Here is a 16,661-nt window from a genome sequence, read left to right as displayed (position 1 = left end):
AGTTGACTAATTCAACTGCACAGTCCCACTTTCTACAACTATATCATAAGGAAAACGTGCAGCTGCAAGAAAATTAACAACATCTAATGATGCAATTGCACAAAAAGAAAAGCTAAAAGGGGACGCTTTATTCATCTTTCTCCTCCTCATTTGATTTTTGGAAATATTCAAACTTAGCCAGGATAGCTTTCATCTCTGCTTCGTCTGGCATTGGGGTAGAACTTGTGATGACTCAAACGCGGGAAATTGCATCTTCAATCTTTACCTGTTTCTTTTTCCCATCCTTCAACATGGATGCAAGGACTTCAAAATTGACCTGGATCTCCAATAGTTTATCAAATGTATCAAGTAAGAAATCCTGTCCCATGCATTAATCTATTAAGGTAAGGAATTCTTGCGTGATAGCTTCATCAGTAACAAGATTTTGATTGTCATCATATAAATAACAAGGAAGATCGACAACTTTGGCAAAAATGAGATCAATCTCGTCATCACCTTCTTTCTTCTCTCGGTCCAGCTCCGCAATCATCAACCTTATTGTCTCTTGCTTATGAGACAATACTGACAGAATCTAGATATACTTTTCCCTTGTAGGAATTACCTTATTTTCAACAAGGACATCTATTATGAAGTCCTCCATTTTGCTCCAAAAGGTAGTACTTTTCTCGACTTCCTCAATCTCCTGTGATAATGAAGTTTTGAGCCTTGCATCTGACTCTGGATTACTTCAAAATCCACCAATAGTCCAACTGTTGAACTTAGAAGATGAGAGCCTTCTGACCATAGTCGTGAAATCCACTCATCCATCACTTGACCTTTAGATCCTACCTATTCAATCTTCTTTAGAGCTTCAGTGTCCATTGAGGATCCTATGGGCTCAATTTCTTGAGAAGATTGTGTGACCTTCAAAAGAACATTGGTCAATTGTTCACACTTCTCCTTTAATTCATTCTTTGCATCCCTCTCCTGATCAAATATCCTTAACAAAGAGTCAAAAGCTATCTTAGAATCCAATTTAACACTCTCATGTGTTTCCACCCCGAGCTCTATGGTTTGCATGGTATAATCCTTAGGTTGTATGTTATCTTTAACTGATGATGACACCATGACCTTAGCATACTTTCTCATAGAAGTCAGGTCTACTAACACCCAAGATACGGTCTTTGGCTTCTTTGTTCCCTTAGGATTTGGAGGAACCAACTGCTCAAAATCAAACTCATCTAGAGAAATTACCTATTTTTTCCTCTTAGGGGCCACTACTTCCATCTAAGGTGGTAATTCTGGATTGGTTGATGGAGTAGTAGCTCCTTGCTGATTTTTAGTTAAAGTTTTGGGAGCAGGCTGACTGGAGCTCAGAGCAATTATGAGTGTTGTTGATGGCACCAATTTGAAGCATCCAGTGGGACACTTGTCAATGTTGTGATATTTGTTGTTGCTGACACCTCTTTAGTTACAGATGGGAGAGTTGAAGATGCCATGGATGCAACTTTAGTACTTACCAATGGTGGAATTTCTGTTGTGACTGTAGTAACAGGTAAGTCCACTGAAGCTTATTTTGCAAATACCTCTTCCAAGGCTTCATTAAAATCCATCATCGTAGATTCAATGGTAGATGAAGGAATATCATCCAGATTGGAGAAATTGGTTAGTGTGAAAAACTATTGAGTGGCCTCTGACTACACCATGCCCATACCTAGATCCCCATCTTGAAACTCCTCATCCTCTCGATCAGAGTTAGAATCAAAAGAGTGGACAATCACCTTTGATTGAGTTATTACCTGTGAAGTGGTTGGGGCATCAACTCCACCTCGATGTGATGTTTCTTCAACTTGTGCTTCTTCTTGTTGAGGAGTTTCACCCTCTTCAATCCCCTTCTCTTTTTCAACTTCACTGGCAGACGGTTGTTCTGGCTCTTTTGCCACTGCTTCCTATACTATTGATGATGCTTCACCATTCTTGGACCCTTTAATCGTGAATTTAATTTTGGGCCCTTTCCCCTTAGATTGTACCACGGGAGTCGAAGATAGTGCTTGTGGATCTACCCTACTCTTTGTTCTTGTCTCAATTGTAGTTATCTTGCCAACTGGGCCATTACTATTATCATCATCCCCTGAACTAGCAGGAAGTTGTTTCATCCTAAGATTCTTCTTTATCAGTCAAGCATTGGTGTTTGCTAGGATGGGAGAAATCCTTTGAGTGATGGATTTTCTTTCCTTCTTTGACCATTGCACTGGAGGGAGCGGAGAATCAACAATCTTCTTCTCATAATAGATAGGGTCTATTATGTCATCCATGTCTTTCATGGTCATTGGGATATTTGCTAAATCCAAGTTTTCAATTTGTTCTAGGGTAAGACAACTAAAATCCATCTTTCTTATATCTTCCTCATTCTGACAATCCGTCCATACATCTTAAAACTTGTAGACATGGGTATAACTCCTCTTGAGTTTGTTCTTCATGCCACAAAAGTCAAAATTGTTTCGTACCTTGAATCTTCTCATGGTATTCCACTATATTTCTTCCTCCATGTTTTTGGCCTTTGGGTTGGTTAGGACTGAGTACCTACCGATTGATTCCAGGAACTTCAACCCAATCTTATGTGCTTGTGATTGCTTTTCATGCACATAAATTAGTTGTCTATACAACTCCATGAGAAAGATCTTTTCATAAGGAAACCTTGGTAGAATAAAAGGCTCACCTAAGAAACATCCAATTCAGATATAAGTGAATGTTGGCAATTGTAGGAAAACACATTCGAAATGAGATACCCTGTTATAAGTAGCCTCTGATAATCTTTGCTTCTGTAGGCTCTTATCAAACATGCACTTTCATACAGTAAAGAAGGCATCATTAACTCTTCTGAAGTGGCTACCTTGATTCTTGATGGTAAGTTGGTCATAGTATTCCCAGACAGGTACCAATCTCCTATCACCCTTGGTAGCTAAAACTAGATATTACCTCATAGAAGCAGTTGCATAAACCAGGTATGAGGTCATGTAAAATTTTAGTGTTACTTTGACCTCCTTCAGTTGAGCACAGAGCACATCATTGATTTGTTCACCCTAGTCAATTCTTGCACCCCCTTTCTTGATTATATTCATATAGTAACACATCCAGGTTTGAAAGTAATGAAAGTCTTTTAATGTTTGTATTTTGGATATGTTGATATGGTTTTGTCATTGATGTCAACACCAGTCATCACTTGTCAACACTTATCAGCACTTGGAGATCTTTGTTATGTTCACCGGCAAGTCAGAGACTTATGCACGATCACAGGTATTTGGTTCACCGGCACTTGGAATGACTTGGAGACTACTTGGTTATGTCAAAGACATTATTTGATCACTTGGTTTTGACGATTTGGTTATTTGTTTATTCAGGTTTGCATATTTGTTGTTACCAGCAAATAGGTCCAAGATATGCACCGGCAGGCATATCTATTCTAGATTAGCACGACACGTTATGGAGATGATGTATTATTATTGTAAATGCATTGAGCTGACATCATGCATCCGATATTGATTTATTTGTAATTGATTTTATTGTAATATCTTTTAGTGAGCCAACCTATTCAATTGGTCTTAGGTTATGGTATAAATGTAAGATCTCATTTGTGAGATTAATATGCTATTGGAAAAAGAATTGTAATAAGGTATATGCAAAAATAAGAAGAGCTATACATGTAGACATCATTTGAAGGTTAAAGGGAGGTTTTTGTGAAGGCAATCAGAACTAAATTGGTACTGAATCTAGCATATGAAGATGCTATGTTATGCAGTACATTATCATTGGATTTAACCATCCAATTGTAGTTAGTGTGACTCTCATTTTGTGATTGACCAGTGAGCTCTAGGCAGCTGGCCTTTCTGCATGTGTAGACTCCATATTGTACACACATACTATCTACAGTAGTATCATTTGATTATGGGTAAGGCTTCCCACCATGGTTTTTCCCCTTACAGGGTTTCCACGTACAAATATTTGTGTTATGTGTTGTGGAAGTTATTGTCTTTCTGTTTCATGCATTAATCTTTACCGGTATTGCAATTAACTGATAAAACTATCTACCGACATAAATTTTGGTTTACTAGTATTAAGCATTATGTTTTGGTTAAGTTAATTTTGGTTAAATTTATTGGACAACTGATTCGCCCCCCCCCCTCTTAGTTGTCTCTGGGACCTAACAATTGGTATCAGAGCCTAGTCCTCTTTTTGCAGAAGTTTAACAACTTGAGGAGATCCAATGTCTTCTAACTATTTCAGGAAGGACAGTCCAAAACTTGATGGAACTAACTATGGCATATGGAAGATCAAGATGGAGACACATTTGAATTGCATTGGAAAGGACATATGGGATGTTACAAAGAATGGTTATACTACTACTACTCAAGGTCAACCTAATCCACCAACCTTGGCTAAAGATGAAGAAAATGATTGCAAAGCAGGAGAAGAACTTTTGAGTGCATTATCAGATCAGCAAGTCACGGGATTATCAGATAGATCTACTGCTAAAGCTATTTGGGACAAACTGGAAACATTGAATTAAGGAGATTCCACCATCAAAATTGCAAAACTTGAATGCGTCTGGGTCAAGTATGAAAGTCTAAAAATGGAAGAAGAAGAAAGAATTTATGCTTTTACGGAAAGAGTAAATGAAATTGTTTTGGGTATACAATATTGTGGAGGAATCTTAAGTGAAGATGAGATTGTTTCTAAAGTTTAAGAGCTTTTCCACCAACATATAAAATGAAATTTATTGCAATAAATTAATTGAGAACAATGCCTAATGCATCAGTATCTAGAGACACCTTGGCTGGAAAACTTTCAGCCTTTGAACTTGAGGAATTTGGTCCTATTACTACTATTAGGATAGATCTAGCTTTCAAGGTATCATCATCATCTGTAGCATCATCATCATTTGATAAATCTGATTGGAAAGCCTTCTATGCAAGAGAACTTGAAGAACTTGAAGAACTATTTGCAAGGAAAATGCCTACAGGTCCAATTGGAAGTAAGTATGCAGGTAAAGCACCCTTTAAATGTTTTAACTGTAATAAGATTGGTCATATGGCTTCTAGATGTCCTGATAGACATGCAAGATTAAGAGAAGAAGCTAAAAGAACATATAAGCCTAACCTTGATTATTAGTGATAACTCAATGATGAATGGATTGTACCAAACCAATACTGAGAGGGGGGGTGAATCAGTACAGACAAAAACACAATCCTAAACTGGTTTGTCAGTAGACACTATGCTTTGGTAGACAAATAGTAACATCGGTCTTAAATAGAGTACAACTGGCAAAACCCAGAATAACTGAGACAAGCAAAAACCGGTTGACACTTATCTTTTCATACAATCTAATACTTCATTTCCATTTCACCCTAGTGCTTGAACAGGTAATCTATCATCAAATATATATAAACAGCTAGATCAACATGATTTATCTTCAGACACAAATCACTTAAACTATCACATGATTAACACCACACATGACACAGATTTTTCACGTGGAAACCCAACTAGGAAAAACCACAGTGGGGATGAATACCCACAAGCTATTTTTGAACTCTTTAGAAGTCCGCTCTGTTAGGAGCCTTGTCCGATTAAAGACTAATATAATAGGTTCTGTTAGGAACCAATCCTATTAGGGATGACTCGGTTAAGGGATGGCTAGAATACTCGGTTAAGGGTTAAACCCTATTAAAGGTTACCTTGTTAGATGATTTCAAGAACTCAATGGTTTTGAGTCACCCTGTTAAAGGATTTACAGTAAGCTGGTTAAAGCTACCTTGTTAAGGGATTTCCCAACTGTTGAAGTGGTTAGAGATCAACAAGTATTACAATAATCTAGTAACAACACTCAATGCCAATGCAGATCCACTTTAGCTCCACTTCACCTTCTGCACTTACACTTTGTAGGTATCACTTCTCTCCTCTAGTCTGGCAAGAATCATGTATCCCTTCACTTGGATACACACACACAACATTTGCCAACAACTTCAGAAAGAAACACAACATCAACCTTATAGGAAATAGATAGGTCAGTAGCATAAACCCTAAACCCTAAACCTGTTAGGTTAAACAATTCAAATGGTTCAATCTTGACCGTTGAGCATATTGCATTAAATGCAACAATCTTGAACCAATCTCAAGATGTTCTCCATCATTTGTTTTCTACCACTTTCATGGCGGCTGATAACCCATCACACATTTTCACCATTTATAGACTTTGTACATTCCCGAGGTAGATAGAAACAATCTCCTTCATGCAAGATCCTTCACACGCACAAGGCTGACGTGGCAACACGATCTATTCTTTGTTACAATTCTAAGTCATCACACAAAGTCACCGATTGAGCCACACAGGCTTGAAGCACTTCAACCGGAAACCCTGAAGTTGAGACTACCAATCGGTAGTCATACAAAGCTTCCATGTACCGGTTCTAATAACCACATGTTGGTTCACCTTGAACAAACATACCGCTTCACTTTGGCACATATACCGGTTCACAATGTTATACCGGTTCTCACACATACCAGTTCTCTCTTCTTCAGCATATTAACATCAATGACAACATACAATGTCATCATGTCCTCATACTAGTTCACATAATGCCAACAATCTCCCCCTTTGGCATTGATGGCAATATACAAAGATATCTCTCTGCTTCAATTTTCTCCCCCAATTTCTCCCCCTTTGACAATAATGCCAAAGTGGAGGCACAAGCTTCCCTGTTCCATTATGCTACTCCCCCTGAGGAGTAGCATCCTTCAACACATCAATCCTGAAGAAAAATTTGACTATGCAATACTTGACTGATGTGGAGCATATACCTTTAGTTTACCTCTTGAAGGGGCAGCACCCCTAATTCACCTCTTAAGTACATAAATGTAGCCTTTGGGAGAGGCTTGGTGAATATGTTTGCTAACTGCTCCTTACTAGAAACATGTTGCAGTGAAATCTCTTTGTTTAGAACCTTTTCCCTCAATAAATGATACTTAAGCTCAAAGTGCTTGGTTCTAGAATGTAAAACCGGATTCTTGGAGATGTTAATTGCACTAGTATTGTCACAAAATATACTTACCGGTTCAGATACAGGAACTTTGAAGCCATTTAATACATGCTTCATCCAAATTGTCTGAGTGCAGTTCATGAAAGCTACAACATACTCTTCTTCCACCATAGACTGAGAGATACAACTCTAATTCTTACTCATCCATGAGACTAGTCTACCACCAAGAAAGAATGCACCACTGGTTTTTCTCTTTCGGTCATCCACATTACCTGCCCAATCAGCATTTGTGAATAATTTCAAGTTGAAATCCTTGCTATATGGATACCACAATCCATAATCAATAGTTCCCTTTAGATACCTAAGAATCTGTTTGACTGCAACCAAGTGGGATTCTCTTGCACTTTTCTAGAACCTTGCAATAATGCCAACTGCATGTGCAATATTTGGTCTGCTATGCACTACATAATGGACTTACCAATCATTGATCGGTACTCCTTCTCATTAACCAATGCTGAGTCATCCCCTTTGGATAGTTTACAACCGGTCACCATTGGTGTACCAACCGGTTTACTATCTTCCATGCCAAAGGTCTTCAACACCTCTTTGACATACTTGGACTGAGTGATAAAGATTCCATCTTCCATCTGTTGAATCTGCAGTCCAATGAAGAACTTAATCTCCCCTATGAGTGACATCTCAAACTCTTTCTTCATCTCATCTACAAACTCATGACTCATCTTGTCATCTCCACCAAAGATAATGTCATCAAAAAATACCTCACAGATCAGGATCTGATCTCCTTCAAATTTCAAGTAGATATTGTTATCTTCGCTAGTTCTCTCAAATCCAATCTTCACAAGATAGGAGTGCAGGCATTCATACCATGCTCTAGGTGCCTACTTTAGACCATATAAGGCTTTATGTATCCTACACACCATGTGACTATCTTCAGATAGGGCAAACCCATCTGGTTTCTCTATATACACCTCCTCTTCAAGTACACCATTTAGGAATGTAGATTTTATATCCATTTGACATACTTTGAATCCTTTAAAAGATGCATATGCAAGAAGCATACGAACTCCTTCCAATCTAGCTACATGAGCAAAGGTTTCTCTATAGTCTTCTCCTTCTTCTTGGGCATATCCTTTACACACCAGTCTAGCTTTGTTTCTAATCACTGTGCCATCCTCATTCAGCTTATTTCTCAAAACCCATTTGGTACAAATGACATTTATATGCTCTGGTCTGGGTACCAGAGACCATGTACCATTTCTCTTTATTTGTTCAAGTTCCTCTTCCATTGCCTTGAACCAGTCTTCATATTTATGTGCCTCTTCAAATGATTTAGGCTCAAATTCAAAGATCATACATGAGTTTTCTTTGACCTTTCTTCTTGTAAAGATTCCTACATCCTTATCTCCTATGATCTGCTTAGGATCATGATTCAACTTGACATACCGAGGAATGGTCTTAATATATTCCTCTTGCTTCTCTTCTTCCTCATCTCCATCAGTATCAACATCTACATCTACCGGTGTAGGAACACTATTACTGGTACTTAGTTGACTGGCAACTGGTTCCCAGAAGGTTACAATTGGTTTATTTACCGCTTGCTCACTATCGGTTTCCTCAGTTTTCTCAGAGGTTTCATCAACTCTTACATTGATGCTTTCCATAATTCTCTAAGTCCTATTATTGAAACACTTGAGAGCTTTTCTCTTGGTGGAATACCCTAGGAATATTCCCTCATCACATTTCACATCAAATTTTCTCTGGTGTTCACTCCTCTTGATGTAACATTTTCTACCAAACACTCTAAAGTAGCTAACCACAGGTGTCTTACCGGTCCAATACTCATAAGGAGTTTTATCCTTACCTTTCTTGATGAGTACCCAGTTCATTGTGTAGATTGCAGTGCTCACCGCTTCTCTCCAAAAGGTGTGAGAAACCTTTCCTTGAATCAACATTGTTCTTGCTACTTCAACCAGAGTTTGATTATTCCTCTTTGCTAGGCCATTCTGTTGTGGAGTCTAGGGGGCAGACAGTTGCCTCTTGATGCCATGTTCTTCACAGTACTTGTTGAATTGACCGGAAGTGAATTCCCCTCCTTGATCAGTTCTCAGGCACTTGATCCTTTTACCGCTTACCTTCTCCACTAATGCTCTGAAAGCTTTGAACTTTACAAAAGCTTCAGACTTATCTTTCAAGAATGTGACCCACATCATTCTTGAGCAGTCATCAGTGAGAATCATGAAGTACCTATCACCCTACACACTCATAGTTTTCATAGGACCACACAAATCAGTATGCACAAGATCAAGCAAATTGTCAGTAGTGAAAGGTTTACCTTTAAAGGTTGAGGAAGACATTTTCCCTAGTGACACTCTCTACACAAGGTATTTTCAAGTTTGCACAGCACCAACAACCCTCTAACTAGCTTGATCTTATTGGCCTTCACAATGTTATCAAATTTTACATGGCAGAGTCTCCTATGTCATATCCAGCTATCATCAAATTTAGCCATAAGACATGTACTTATATTTGCATTCAACTGAAATAGGTTACCTTTGGTCTGCATACCAGTGGCCACCAATTCACCATTCTTTCCTTTTGCTTCTACATACTCTATTCTTGAATTCCAGAGTGAGACCACTATCATTCAGCTGGGCAACACTCAGAAGGTTGTGCCTGAGACCATTAACCCAATACACATTGTCAGCACTACTCTTTCCATTTAGAGAGATGGACCCTCTGCCTTTAACCATACATGGTGCATCATTACCAAAGAAAACCACACCACCATCATACTCTTCCAAGGATAGAACCTTTCTCTGGTCACCAGTCATATGGTGAGAACAACCACTGTCAATAATCCACTCATTGGAATTATCAAAGTGGGAGACAAGAGCCTTCTTGTCTAACACATCTTCCTTGACAGCAACAAACACAATATCTTCATTTTCTTCATCTTCTGATTCCTCATCTGTGACACCTTCATCAACTGCCACAAACTAATTTCTCTGGTTTCCTCCTTTGAATTTCTTGAACCTTTCCAGTTTGTCCTTGTTGTCACCATTAGGACAGTTTACAACAATATGTCCTATCCAGTTATAAGAAAAGCATTTCAAAGGGAGCTTACCTCTATATTTATCGGTTCCTTTAGGAAGTTTCCTAGCAAGAAGAGCTTCAAATGCCATCAGAATCTCCTCATCATCCATTTCTCTGCTCTATCTTGGTTCACCACTAGTGCTAGCTTCTTTTCCTTTTCTGGATGGTACAACAGAAGCTTTAAAAGTTGAGTCAGTCTTTTGAACACCTCCATCAAAACTATTTAGCTCATAGGCTGTCAACTTTGCAATGATGGAGTCTAGGGATACCTTAGTCTTGTCTATTGATCTCAACTCCTGAATAGCAGCAACCCTTATTGCATAGACTGGTAATAAGGATCTCAGAACTTTGCTTACCATAGTGGAATCTTCCATTTTACCACCTACACTCTTGATATCTCTGACAATAATTTTGATTCTTATTCCATACCATTGAATGGTCTCACCTTCAACCATCTGCATGTCTTCAAACTTCCCTCTAAGGCTTTCTTCCTTAGCTTGTTTTACATGCTCATCACCACCATAGATATTTTCAAGAGTATCCCATACTTCTTTGGGATTTACTCTATCTTGGACATCAATAAATCAATGTCAGATAAACTACTAATTAGGGCTTCCATGACTTGCCCATTCTCCTGCATCTCTCTCTTTTGGTCATCGGTGAGAGTACTAGTAGGGGCAACATAAGCATTCTCAACATAGCTCTAGTGTTGAGCACCCATGCTTCTAATGTATATCTTCATTCTATCTTTCCATATACTAAAATTATCTTTGTTGAACTTTAGACCTTCCCTCTTCATCATTAGACTCGGATCTTTTCCTCAAGCGATTAAGCTTATAACACAGAGGACCTAGAGGATGCTCTGATACCAACTGATAACTCAATGATGAATGGATAGTATCAAACTGGTACTGAGAGGGGGGGTGAATTAGTATAGACAAAAACACAAACCTAAACCGATTTGTTAGCAGACATTGTGCTTTGGCAAACAAACAGTAACACCGGTCTTAAACAGAGTACAACCGACAAAACCCAGAATAACTAAGACAAGCAAAAACCAGTTGACACTTATCTTTTCATACAATCTAATACTTCATTTCCATTTCACCCTAGTGCATGAACATGTAATCTATCATCAAAGATATATAAATAGCTAGATCAACATGATTTACCTTCAGACCTAAATCACTTAAACCATCACATGAATAACACCACACATGACACAGATTTTTCACATGGAAACCTAACTAGGAAAAAACACGGTGGGGATGAATACCCACAAGCTATTTTTGAACTTTTTAGAAGTCCACTCTATTAGGAGCCTTGTTCGATTAAAGACTGATACAATAGGTTCTATTAGGAACCAATCCTATTAGGGATCACCCGGTTAAGGGATGGCTACAATACCAGGTTAAGGGTTAAACCCTATTAAAGGTTACCTTGTTAGAGGATTTCAAGAACTCAATGGTTTTGAGTCACCCTGTTAAAGGATTTATAGTAAGCCAGTTAAAGCTACCCTATTAAGGGATTTCCCAACAATTGAAGTGGTTAGAGATCAACAGGTATTACAATGATATAGTAACAACACTCAATGCCAATGCAGATCCTCTTTAGCTCCTCTTCACCTTCTACACTTACACTCTGCAGGTATTACTTCTCTACTCTGGTCTGGAAAGAATCACGTATCCCTTCACTTGGATACACACACACAAATTTTGCCAACAACTTCAGAAAGAAACACAACATCAACCTTATAGGAAACATATTGGTCAGTAGCATAAACCCTAAACCCTAAACCTATTAGGTTAAGAAATTAAAACAGTTCAATCTTGACTATTAAGCATATTGCATTAAATGCAATAGTCTTGAACCAATCTCAAGACGTTCTCCATCATTCGTTTTACACCACTTTCATGGTGGTTGAGAACCCATCACGCATTTTCACCATTTACAGACTTCGCACATTCCTGAGGTAGATAGGAACAATCTCCTTCATGCAAGATCCTTCACGCGCACAAGGCTGACGTGGCAACACAATCTGTTCTTCGTTACAATGCTAACTCATCACACAAAGTCACCGATTGAGTCACACAAACTTGAAGCACTTCAACCGGAAACCCTGAAGTTGAGACTACCAACCGGTAGTCATACAAAGCTTCCATGTACTAGTTCTCATAACCACATGCCGGTTCACCTTGAACAAACATACCGCTTCACTTTGGCACATATATCGGTTCACAATGTTATACTCATTCTCACACATACTGGTTCTTGGTAACATACCGATTCTCTCTTCTTCAGCATATTGACATCAATGACAACATGCAATGTCATCATTTCCTCATACCAGTTCACATAATGCCAACAATCAGAAATACAAGTTTAAGAAGAATAGAGACAAATCTTGTTATTATGCTAATGAAGGAGTTACTGATGATTTTAATGAGGATCTGACAGACAATGGATAGGATTTTGTTGCTATAATAGAAGCTCAATTGGCACCTACTATTCAACTGGTAGAGTAGGCCCTGGTAGCTAAAGTTGAAGATAAAGATGAATGGATTATTGATTCAGGATGTTCACATCACATGATTGGTGATAAGAGTAATTCTTAACCTTTCAGGATCACAATGGAGGTCTAGTAAGATTTGGAGATGATAAAGCTTGTTTGATCAAAGGAAAAGGCACTATATCTTTTGATGGTAAGCACAATACTAATAATGTTTACTATGTTGAAGGTTTGAAGCATAATCTTTTGAGTGTTGGTCAATTAGTTGAGAAAGGATTTCAATTACAATTCAAGAATGGTAAATGCAAAATATTAAACAGAACTGGTTTGAAAATTGCAACTGGTAATCAAACTAAAGGTAATATCTTTCATTTGAACAACAATGAGAAAGCATGTTTGATTGCACATATTGATGAAAGTTGGTTATGGCATAAGAGACTTTGTCATGTAAATTTTGATTGCATTGTGAAAATCAGCACAACTAAGGCAGTAAGAGATTTACCTAAGATTGTTAAACCTCACAATCCAGTATATAAGGAATGTCAATTTGGAAAGAAAGTTAGAGAAACTTTCAAAAGTATTCCAGGGAAGTCTAACAATGTTCTTGATTTAATTCATACTAATTTATGTGGTCCAGCAAGAACTAGAAGTATACAAGGAGATAGGTATTTTATGTTAATCATTGATGACTATTCTAGAATGTGTTGGGTTACTTTTCTCAGGGAAAAATCTGAAGCATTTGGGAAATTCAAACTATTCAAGGTGATGGTAGAAAATGAAACCGGTAAGAAAATCAAATGCTTGAGATCAGATCAATGAGGTTAATTCACATCTAAGGAATTTAATACATTCTGTGAAGTCAATGGGATTAGAAGACAGTTATCAGCTCCCCAAACACCCCAGCAAAATGGAGTTGTGGAAAGGAAAAACAAAACTATCTTGGATGCAGCCAGAAGTGTGATATTAGAAGCAAATCTACCTCATACAACAACTTATACATTCAATAGAGTTCACATCAGAGGTGAAATGGTAAGACCCCTCATGAACTATGGTTTGGTAATACTCCTACTCTTAAATATTTCAGAATATTTGGAAGTAAATGCTATATTAGAAGAGATGAGTATATTGGCAAATTTGATCCTAGAAGTGATCAATACAACAACTTATACATTCAATAGAGTTCACATCAGAGGTGAAATGGTAAGACCCCTCATGAACTATGGTTTGGTAATACTCCTACTCTTAAATATTTCAGAATATTTGGAGGTAAATGCTATATTAGAAGAGATGAGTATATTGGCAAATTTGATCCTAGAAGTGATGAAGGAATATTTCTTGGTTATTAATCTAAGAGCAAGGCATATAGATATTTTAACAAGAGATTGCAGAAAATTGTTGAGAGTGCAAATGTGAAGATTGATGAACAATTTAGAGGAAATTCAAGGTACATAGACTCTAAACTAACAATAGAGATAATCACAAATGAACCTACTATGAATACATTGGTACATAATGGTGATCCAGTTACACCAGCATCATCTAGAGATTGAACAGTCACTGAAGAACAACAACGAGTAAAAACACCCTGGTATGTAAAATTGAATAATTCTGAAGATTAGATAATTGGAAACAAATTTCAAGGAGTTATGACTAGAGGAAGATTGGAAAATGAAGAGGTATGTCTTATTTCTCAAATTGAACCTACATCAATTAATGAAGCATGTGAAGATAAATATTGGATTAAAGCTATGGAAGATGAATTGGAACAAATTGAAAGGAATAACACTTGGTCATTAGTTCCTAGGCCTAAAGACAAAAATGTAATTGGAACTAAATGTGTTTTTAGAAACAAACTTAATGAAGATGGTAAGGTAATCAGAAACAAAGCAATATTAGTGTGTAAGGGATATTCACAGAAAGAAGGAATTGATTACATGGAAACTTTTGCACCGGTAGCTAGAATTGAGGCAGTCAGACCTTTATTGGCTTTTGCAGCACACAAGAACTATAAAGTATATCAAATGGATGTTAAATGTGCATTTCTGAATGGAGATCTTGAAGAAGAAGTTTATATTGAACAACTTGATGGATTTTCTTTGACAGATAACAAAGACATGGTTTGCAGGTTAAGGAAAGCTTTATATGGATTAAAACAAGGTCCTAGAGTTTGGTATGCTAGATTGGACAAATATCTTTTAAAGCTTGGATACACTAAAGGTAATGTTGGCAACAATCTATACTACAAAGTGACTAATGATGACATCTTGGTTATTGAATTTTTTGTTGATAATATAATCTTTGGAGGAGAAGATGGATTGTGTAAAGACTTTTCTAACAAAATGCAGCAAGAATTTGAAATGTCTATGATTGGAGAGATAAAATTCTTTTTAGGATTGCAGATTTCACAGACTGGTAAAGGTATATTCCCATGTCAATCTAAGTACTTGAAGGAATTACTAAAGAAATTTGGCATGGAAACCTGTAAACTGGTAAGCACATCTATGACTACAACTGATAAATTATCTTTGAAGATGAATCAACACCTGTTAATTCGACTAGATACAAGTCTATGATAGGAGGTTTATTGTATTTGACACAAGCAAGACCTGATATTATGAATGTAGTATGTATTGTTTCAAGATTTCAGATTAATCCCAAAGAAAATCATGAATCAATAGTGAAAAGGATTTTCCGGTACCTACCAGGCACCACAAATCTTGGTTTATGGTATCCTAGAGATGAGAATTTTGACTTATGTGCATACACAGATGCTAATTGGGCAGGAGATGTGGATGATAGAAAAAGCACCACCGGTGGAGCATTTTTTCTTGGTAGTAGACTAATTTCATGGTTGAGCAAGAAACATAGTTGTACAAGTCTATCAACAGTGGAATCAAAATATGTTGCAGCAGCAACTAATTGTACACAGGTATTATGGATCAAACAAATGTTGAAGGACATAAAGGTAAAATGAAAGGAACCTATAACTATTTACTATGATAATATAGTAGCAATTGATATATCAAAGAACTTGGTATTTCACTCTAAGACTAAACATGTTTCTATCAAATTCAATTTTCTAAAAGAGAATGTTGAAGCAAAAGAAGTGAAATTGGTTTATGTGAATACTAAAGAGCAGATTGCAGATATTTTTACAAAGCCTTTGCCTAAGGAAACTTTTGAATATCTCAAAGAGAAACTTGGAGTCCTACCCCCACTAGTAGAGACTTAGACAATTTATGTTTGTCATCAATCGACAGAATTAACAGAGAAATCTTTTATTCCAGCTTTGATGAGGAGAGCTACTTCTCATAGGGAGTAGTGTGTATATTGAATGGGTTGGTATTTTGTATTTAATCTAGTTTTTGTAATGCTTTGGCATTTGATGTCAAAGAGGGAGAGATTGATAATGAAAACCACATTATCCCTTGGGGGAGATATTGTTACTTTGGGGAGATATTGTTGGAGAGATTGATTACTCTCTGTATCTGTATTTTTCATTTTTGGTTAATGATCTCTTCGAGAGATTGTTGGTTTTTGGTTTTTGGCATTTCTGTTTTGGCACTTTGATGGTTTTTCCATCTTGTGTTGCCATCAATGCCAAAGGGGGAGATTGTTGGTATTTTGGATATGTTGATATGGTTTTTTCATTGATGTCAATGCCTGTCATCACTTGTCAACACTTATCAGCACTTGGAGATCTTTGTTATGTTCACCAGCAAGTCAGCGACTTATGCATAGCCATCGGTATTTGGTTCACCAACATATTATATTGTTCACTGGCACTTGGAATGACTTGGAGACTACTTGGTTATGTCGAAGACATTATTCGATCACTTGGTTTTGGCGATTTTGTTATTTGTTTATTCGGGATTGCATATTTGCTGTTACCGGCAAATTGGTCCAGCATATGCACCGACAGGTATATCTATTCTAGATCAGCATGACACGTTATGGAGATGATTTATTATTATTGTAAATGCATTGAGCTCACATTATGCATGGGATATTGATTTATTTGT

This window comes from Cryptomeria japonica, chromosome 6 (genome assembly GCF_030272615.1).
Source record: "Cryptomeria japonica chromosome 6, Sugi_1.0, whole genome shotgun sequence".
Taxonomy (NCBI): domain Eukaryota; kingdom Viridiplantae; phylum Streptophyta; class Pinopsida; order Cupressales; family Cupressaceae; genus Cryptomeria; species Cryptomeria japonica.
This window is presented reverse-complemented; position numbering follows the sequence as displayed.